This window comes from Pogona vitticeps, chromosome 3 (genome assembly GCF_051106095.1).
Source record: "Pogona vitticeps strain Pit_001003342236 chromosome 3, PviZW2.1, whole genome shotgun sequence".
Lineage (NCBI taxonomy): Eukaryota > Metazoa > Chordata > Lepidosauria > Squamata > Agamidae > Pogona > Pogona vitticeps.
The window spans coordinates 262,044,867-262,054,182 of NC_135785.1; positions in this window are offsets into that span (position 1 = coordinate 262,044,867).

Sequence of the window (9,316 nt, forward strand, 5' to 3'; positions counted from 1 at the left end):
TTTCAGTCCAAGAACATCGGGGGACCCCCGTTTGAGACCCACTGCCTTAGGACTGCTGGAAAGATGAACGAGTGGGTCCTAGAGGAAATCAAGCCTGAATTGTCTCTGGATGCACAAATTTTGACTCTGAAGCTCTCCTGCTTTGGGCGCATCATGAGAAAGCAGGATTTTTTTGGGGGGGGGAATAATGCTCCACAGAGTCCCTTACATTGCTCTGCAGTTCAAAGAATTTTATTATCATGCTGGGTAAGGTGGAAAGCGGCAGGAAAAGAGGAAGCCCACATGTGAGATGGATTGACTTTGTAAAATAGACCCCAGGTTTGAGTTTGCAAGAGCTGAGCAGGGCCCCCCACCCACCCGAGAACAGGATATAGCGCTCATTCAAACGGTTGCCATAAAGTTGGAGGTGGCTCGACAGCACATAACAACATCAACCCCCACATTTTTATTCCACCCTGACTTGAGACATAAATGTATTAAAATATATAGGTGACGTTGTTGAGGATATCACTGAATTTGGACGGTAAAATGTTCTCTTGCCCGACTCTTAAATGTGGTGCTGTAAGAAATGAGGCCAAAAAAAAAACCCTGACAGCTTTCCTAGCTTGGAAATATGACCCAGGGGAGGAGGCGGGGAGGGGTTAAATGGGGGAGGGGGTCCAACAGCTGGCCAAGAACTCCTCTAACCTCTGGATTTTCTTTAGCAGATGTTGCACTGCAAGATTCCTCTGGTGTTGCATCATGCCGGCTCCTGGAATTTTCTAGAAACCCATCCCTCTGACTCTGCAGAACCGTCCAGTCAAAATTGGCCACACAGAGCTGGAACGATGCTTGGTTTGCTAGAAGACACCCCCACCCCCCCGACACGTTTCCGCCTTGGACTTTTTCCCGTCTCTTTTTTTTTTAAAATCAGGAAAAAGAATTCAAAGGCAGCTATATTCAACCTTGGGTTTGCGGTTTTGGTGAGCCGTCCTCCCTGTGCTATTTCAAGAAGGGATCGGTCGAGTTTGGGGCGTATTTCAGGCCAGCCTCTGAAAAGATGGGACTGGGTTGGAACCGTTCTGGCTAACCCCTTCCACGGTTCTGACACGGCCCCTCCTGAGTGACACTCGCCATTTATCCAAAACTTTAACCTTGAAAGACATTTGATATGATTCCCTTACTGCAGAACTTAGGAAGTGTCCCTTTTGAGGAGGATTAGAAGACCCAAAATCCCCCAGCCAAAATAGCTGCTGGGAGTTGTAGTGTAAAAATATTGCATTAAAGACACTGCTCTAGACTATGGAACTCCCTGCCACTATATGTTCTTCCAGTAGCACACAAAGACTTTTTAGTTCAGGCGAATGTTTAGAAACTGATCGATGGATGGGTTTGCTTGTTTCGTTGTTTTATTGCACATACAGAGATTTTTTGAAAGTGTAATTTTATCCCATTTTAATATCAGAATCAATTTATTTGAGTTTTTCCTCTGCATAATACCTGGCTGGATAGTTCAGTGAGTTAGGCAACTGGCTGTGGAGCCAGAGGTTGGGAGTTTGATTCCCCCCCTCCCCCCGGGCCTCTCAGGACTAAAACCAGCCTGTGTAGCCTTGAGCAAGCTGCACATGGTCCCAGAGCACCCCAGAAGCAGGAAGGGAAGGGGGAACCACTTCTGGGTTGTCTCTACCTGGGAAACCCTGACAAGGGGCCTCCATAAGTCAGAATAGACTTGAGAGCATATGATGATGGTGGTTTAGAATATGTTACTTTTTAGTTTCCTGGCAAATAGAAGGGGAAGATATGGAGGGAGTGACAGATTTTACTTTCCTGGGCTCCTTGATCACTGCAGAAGCCACGAAATTAAAAGACTCCTGCTTTCTGGGAGGAAAGCAATGACAAACCTTGACAGCATCTTAAAAAGCAGAGGCATCACCTTGCTGACAAAGGTCCGCATAGTCAAAGCTATGGTTTTTCCAGTAGTGATGTATGGAAGTGAGAGCTGGACCATAAAGAAAGCAGACCGCCGAAGAATTGATGCCTTTGAATTGTGGTGCTGGAGGAGGCTCTTGAGAATCCCCTGGACTGCAAGGAGATCAATCCTGTCCATTCTGAAGGAAATCAACCGTGAGTGCTCCCTGGAAGGACAGATCCTTAAGCTGAGGCTCCAATACTTTGGCCATCTGATGAGACGAGAAGACTCCCTGGAAAAGCCCCTGATGTTAGGAAAGTGTGAGGGCAAGAGGAGACGGGGACGACAGAGGACGAGGTGTTTGGACAGGGTCATCGAAGCGACCGACATGAATTTGGTACCAAACTCCGGGAGCCAGTGGAAGACAGGAGGGCCTGGCGTGCTCTGGTTCATGGGGTCACGAAGAGTTGGACACGACTTAACGACTAAATAACAACAAAATGTTTTAATTGCACTGTTTATTAATTGTACCGGAAGGTTGGGATAAACATTGTGATTCATTGAATAAATGTGAGTTTTGCGTGCGAGGTCGTTTTAAAGCATGGGCACCTATTTTCACCCATCCGTACCTGGCCTCAGAGCTCCGTGACCTGTCATGAAACTGGCTGTGTGTGCTGTTAAGATGCCGCAGTCGATCAAAATGCACATATCCACGGGCTCTCTGTCCTGCCTCTCCCTTGTTCCTGCCTTTTTGGAACACCATTGCTCGGCCTGTGATACCACATGGAGTAAGACAGGGGTTCAGAGCACCAGCACGGCAACTTACGTACCTCCTGCTTGCACCGATGCTCTGTCGCGCTGGGGGCAACCCCTGGATAAAACCAGACCAGACCTTGCCTGCGACATCCTCTGCGCCATCACAAGGAGCCACCAACCGTTTTTCTTTCCAATCTGATTCAAGACTTCCCGGCACAATAAAATACAGATGAAGCACATCCTCTGAGCATGTGCGGATTCCCTTGGTGTCAGGAGAAACAGTCCGAATTGCTGGATTCAGACCCCAAAAAAGGTGGTTCTTCAGTAAACCCTTCATCAAGACTTCACACTCTATTCATCGTTAAACTCCACAAAGATTTTGCCAAAACTCTGTCTACCGACCAGCCTAGCAGAACTGCCACAAAAGGCCTGCTAATCGAGACACAAACGCTGTCACATGCTATTATTCCTGACACATTTGTCTTTGTTCCCGTCTCGTTTGAGGGAAATGATCTTTCCAACGAGATGGCGCGGTCCCATCTGTTCACCCTCTGATCAGAGAGGCAAAGTAAAAGAGACCTATTTTAATCGTCTGGAATCCCGTGGGACTGTAGTCCTTTCTGCACTACGACTAAAGGGTGAATAATTTAATTATAATTCAATGACTAGAATTGAAAAGGGAGAATTGTAAGTGTGGAAAGCCTGTAACCGTGATAGAGACGGAGGAATAGATACCCAGTTTGGCCCAGCCATCCTGTCCACTCATCTCTTTCCCAAGTAACCCCTTGCGGAGGTGCAAAATCCCCAAATAAAGCTTCACTTCCTACATCTTCTTGAAAGTTAGACTATTTGTTCATTCGTTTGTTCACTGACTGTTATTCGTAGTTCATCTTTCTACCAACAAGGGGACTCAAAGCAGTTTTCTTCTCGTTAAAGTATGGAAGCTTCTCAGGGTTCCTCATGAGGGCTGATGAGGGCTAGCATATCCTTCTGCACCAACGCAAGCAGTAGGGACTTCCGTAACCAGCATAGCCCTCTTTCTCCTGCTCTATCTTTAAATGGATTTCCTGAAGCAACCCTCAAAATGAAATGCTGACTCTTATTTTCGAATACAGGCTTCTTGGGGGGGTCTTTATTCCCATTGAATAGCTGTACACCCAGCTAGCATTGACACAAAATATTTTCAACCATAGGCGATGCGGGAAATCTGGGGATGCGGGAAATCTGGGGTTAGAGGATAGTTGCTGGTAACTATAAGCTGCTAAGACCCTTCCTGAAGGCCTCCGCGAGGGAGAGCCGACCGCCACCGCTCTCGATGACGATTTCCATTCCTCCTAACCTTAGTGGACGTTCCTATGTTTCTGCAGTATCTGTGCAAGCGTGTCCGAGTTACGGAGAACTTAGGAAAACTGTCCCTTTTTTTCTGTCCCTGGACTTTAATCGTTTTTAACAGTCTGACAACTTTATAATGGTAACACTAGAAGGAGAGAGGTGGAGACTGGAGAAGCCTTGGGAAAAAGAGGTTGCAAGGATATTAACGAATCTAAAGCAAAATCCAGCAATTCTTTCTCCATAAATATCGCTGTTAAAAGGCACAGAGAAACCCATCTCTGTTGATGTGGAGTCTGCTAGTTTCTCTTAGGGTAGCTGCCTTCTCTCTCCCACTCCTTGCTCCCTCCCTCTCCCCCCCCCACAGAGTTGTGTAACTCATATGTGCTACTAGACACACACAGCCACTCCTCTTTGCTCAGAGAACATCTTAGCTGGAAACATCGGATTGGCTCTGGGTGTCTCGTCTCTGGTTAAGACCAGCCCCAGCACCTCTTGCCATCTTTCCAGACATTCAGAATTGTCCCTGGAACATACAATGAGAGGATGGGTGGGCGGGTGTTTTTTTTTTAAGGACTGCCTGAAAACCAGAGTTTTTAAATGTTGGGTTTTTTGCTTTACAAACTCCGAGCATCACCAGCCCGTAGGGCCAGCCACCCCCAAAAAGCAACATTCACAAATCCTGATGAAAATTCTTTCCCGTTTTTGAAAACAAGCTGTGTATTTGTTTCATTTCACAAAGGCCTGCCATTGACCAGCCCAAAAAATTGGGTGGGGGGTGGTGGAGAGAGTGGAGAAATTCATGACGAAGGCGTTTTAGGAAGGATTTCCCCACATAAGAGAGTTATTAGTAGTATAACCAACACTGCACGATTTCTGTGTCTTTAAGCCAAAAGATTAGAAAGGCTTTTTACCATCAAGTCTTCATCTCCTGCCAACCTAGCCGTTCGCAAGCATGTAAAAAATGCATGTTGATAAACAGGTACCACCTCGGTGGGAAAGTCACAGCATTCCATATCTAGTTGTGCTGGCCACGTGACCACAGAAACGGTCTTCGGACAAACGCTGGCTCTACTGCTTGGAGACGGGGATGAGACCGCGCTCTAGAGTCAGACACGACTGGACTCAATGTCAAGGGGAACCTTACTTTCATCATGAAGGAGACCGCGAGTTTTCAAAGTTTGTGCCAGTGGAGCAAAAGCTCTGGCGGGCAGCACCCACGTCGTTCAAGCTTGGAACAAGGTCCCCAGGGCACAGGCCACGTTTGCCCCCCCCCCGAAGGGGGACAAAGCTAGCTTATATGGAAGGTTTGAACGCCAGAAGAGTTTCAGCTGTCAGGAACACATTGGCTGCAGCCACTATAAACATGATGATGGTGTAAAATAACAGTGAATCTTTTGCTTTCGCAACCTCGCATGCAGCCTTTAGTAGGTTTCACTGGTAGGAGCCATCTCTCCAGCACTAAGCAATTGTTCCTTCCCTGCCTCTGAATTCAAAGAGAGCCCCATCTCTGTGGTCCGTTCTTTTTCCCTCTCTAGAGTCTATCAAAGTCTGTTGTTGAAAGCAGTCGTGTTTGTCAGTTTGCTGTCTGATCTGTTCAATTGTAAGTAATTTTATATTCTTTCTCCAACTAATATCTCAGGGTGCGTTATTGAGACTGTAAGTGCCCGTTAATGAGAAAAAGGGGATGGATTAATCTATGGAGCTTGGAGCTATCCTGCTCTGTGAATCCCTGTACGACTGCTGGACAACTAGAAGAATTAGAAATCCAAAACTCCGCAACAGAATCTATATGAGCCCAATGACTGTCCACACCTATGACATGATGGGTCTTCAAGGTCGCTTAGGGTCACTAAGTCATCGAGCATCCCATTCTGTGAGATTTCGGAGCCAAAAAAAGGAAACCTATGGGGGGGGGGGCTTCCTTGTCATGTCATAGGACCGGATCCTTCAGGAACAACTGAAAAAGATTGTGTGCCTGAGAGGATAGGGCCCCTATGATGCCTTTAAAAGCTGATGTGTGAATTCCACCGTTGTTACCATCAGGGTGCAAGGTCAGGAAAATGACAAGGGCATTTCTGCACATCTTCCCAAGCATGGAACCCAGAATCTAGGGGGGCGAGGACCGGACACTAAGGAGTGAGCAATGCCTGATCTGTGTCATCCAAGCTGGAATCGTACCGGGAGATGCAGTTTCAGAATTACATCGTCTTACACCTGGCAGCGCTGGAGGAATTTTCTCCAGGCTATGAAGACGATTAGATGGAGCTCCTGTCGTTTTATGAATTGTCTTCCGCATGGTTGGACCAGTGAGATCATCACTGAGATGTGAGCTTGTGTAAGCCAGCCGGAGAAGCACAGCCGGGTCAGACCTTCCCTCGATCACACGGGGAACCATTTTCATTTCACCTTTCCTAACCTAGCCGTCTCTAGGGATCCCCATAAGTAGATGGGAGTTGTGATCCAACTCACCCGGAGGGTACACTTGGGGGACCTCTTGGGATCTATCCGCCAAAGCCAGACTCATTTGCATGTTCACGCCAACGTAGAACGGAGCTTCTCCCAGGCGAATAAATATCCTTGGACTACGAGTCCCAGAAGTCTTGCCCTGCCACTAGGTCTTCTGGGAGTTGTAGTTCAAGAATGTTATGAGGCTCAGGTTTTGGAACTGCGGCTCAGTTTGCATCTGAAGTATGCTTCCAAGGCCAGGGGAAGAGAAGCCTGGATAGTCTAGTGGTTTAGGCATCTGGCCGCGGAGCCAGAGGTTAGGGGTTCGATTCTCCCCTGGGTCTATGAGGAGAACCAGCCTGAGTGGCCTTGGGCCAGCTGCACCATCGTCCCCTGGGCACCCCTGGAAGAAAGGAAGGAAGGAAGAGGGAACCCCTTATGGGTCTCCTCCACCTACAAAACCCTAAAAAAGGGTCACCCTAAGCCAGAATTGACCTGATGACATATGAAGATAATGATAATGATTTGTAATATGTTGCTTTCTAATTCTACCATGCAGCTTGCCCAAAGCCACTTAGGCTGGCTCTACTCACAGGAGGCACAGTTGGGAATCGAACTCCCAACCCTAAGCTTCTGAGCGAGCCAGCCACAAATTACTGGCACTTTTGCAGCGGATCCATTTTTTTTTTAAATCAGCACTTAATTTTGCAAAAGGGGGCAAGGAAGCTGAACATCAGAAACACTGCAAACAACGCTATTTCTTCCAGTTTGGCTGGGATTATTCCTATCCTTCTAAGCAGAAGTTGGGAAAGTTATAGTTTATGAATGGCCACTTCCAGAAACCAATGGGAAATACCGTCAATATACAACTTTTTCAAGTTCTGTGTTCCACAGGAAATCAGTGTTCTGCCCCCCCCCCGTCCTGCCCTGGCGTGGGAAAGAGATGCTTCTTCTTCTTCTGTACTCCCCTTCCCCTTGGCCTGCTTCAGATTTTCCAGCGTGGCAGTGGAGGTTTGGGGAGGGGAGGGAAGGGAAGGGAAAACGCAGCATGGCTAAAAGAAAGCCACGCCTGGCGTCCTTCGTATTTCTCAGATTTCAAGTTATTGCGGCAGAAAATGGGCTGAGCAGGTTTAAAGAAGCAGTCCTGCTCTCTGGCACAGAGCGAAGGATTTAAAAGCACACTTTAAACTAAGGCGGCGGGGGTGGGGGGGGTAAGAGACGAAAACCTTCTGGAAATTTTGAAGCCATAGAAAATAATTTTGGGAAAACAATGGGAAAAAGAATGTTCCTTCCCCCCACCCCCCAATTTTTCCAGTTTTTTTTTTCCTGGCCGTCCCGTCTATACCCAAATGTCACCTTTATATTGGTTGGTTGGTTGGTTGGTTGGTTGGTTGGTTGGTTGGTTGGTTGGTTGGTTGGTTGGTTGGTTGGTTGGTTGGTTGGTTGGTTGGTTGGTTGGTTGGTTGGTTGGTTGGTTGGCTGGCTGGCTGGCTGGCTGGCTGGCTGGCTGGCTGGCTGGCTGGCTGGCTGGCTGAGCACCCCATTTGTTCCAAATCAGTATTCAGTTTTACAAACAGTTAAAACAAATTACTCAGAGCGATAAACATGACATACAAGATAAATAACAAAAGCATAGTCTTTTTAAAAAGACTATGCTTTTCTTACTTATCTTGTACGTTATGTTTTTAATGAAAAAATTCATTTTAAAAAAAACATGGGAGACGCCATCAGGTCAGGATGTTGGTTCATTTCGTTCTTTACCCTTCCTTGAAACAGATTTCCGGGGATTAAGTGCACAGAACCTGGGAAAAGGGCTTCTTCAGACTAGAATCCCCCACAAGGACCATGATTCTCTTGGGGGAGGCTGATGGGGGGGGGGAATGGTAGTTCAAAGAGAGAGAAATGTTTCCAAGTGCCACCAGTTTGGGGACGCCGTCATTCCCAGGACACACTTGCAAAGCAGAGCAAAAGCACCGATTGTGTGTTGCACAAGTGTCTGACCCAAGAGCGGTCTAAGTGAGGAAACTACTCCCGTCGTGGCCAAACTGGTCTTCTGATGGGAAAGCCTGCAACTGGGACATGAGTTCAAGAGCATCCCTTGCTTGCATTGCCTAGCAACTGGTCTCAAAAAGGGTAATAGTGGAAGCAATAGAGAGCCAGACAGCTTAATAGCCCTTGGTAGCCATTTCTGCCATGAATCTAACGAAATCCTCTTTAAACAGCTGCCTGGGCTGGCAGGCAGCATCATATCTTGATCACGATTCCTACTCCTATTGAACTACAGAGATAGGAGAGACCCTCAGGATCATCCAGTCCAGCCCCCCCAGTGTGGGGAATCGAACTCCGAACCTCCGGCTCCACAGCCAGAGACCCTCCAGGGCTGGACTCAATGACACATAGAGATCCCTTTCAGCTGTGCAGTTCTGAGATTAAGATTAAGAATATCAAAGCACATAGTACAGCCTTCCTAAAACAGGATATTTTCAAAATGGGGACGGCTGAGAGATCGAATTCTGTCTCATCTTCCATAGAATAATTGAGTTGGAAGGCGTCTATAAGGCCATCAAACCCAACGCCCTGCTCGAGGCAGGAATCCCAATCAAAATTAAATCTGACTGACGGCTTGCTAATTTTATCTTGGATGTGTCCAGCGCTGGAGACCTCACCACATCCCGAAGTAATGGGTTCCGCTGTCGTACTGCTCTAACAGGACGTTTTTCCTGATACACAGCCTAAATCTGGCTTCCTTTAACTTCAGTCCATGGTTGCGTGTCCTGCACTCTGGCAGGATGGAGAACAGATCGTGCCCCCCCTTCGACAGCCTTTCAAGTATTTGAAAACAGCTATCCAATCTCCCCTCCATCTTTGTTCCTCAAGGCTAAACATGCCAACTTC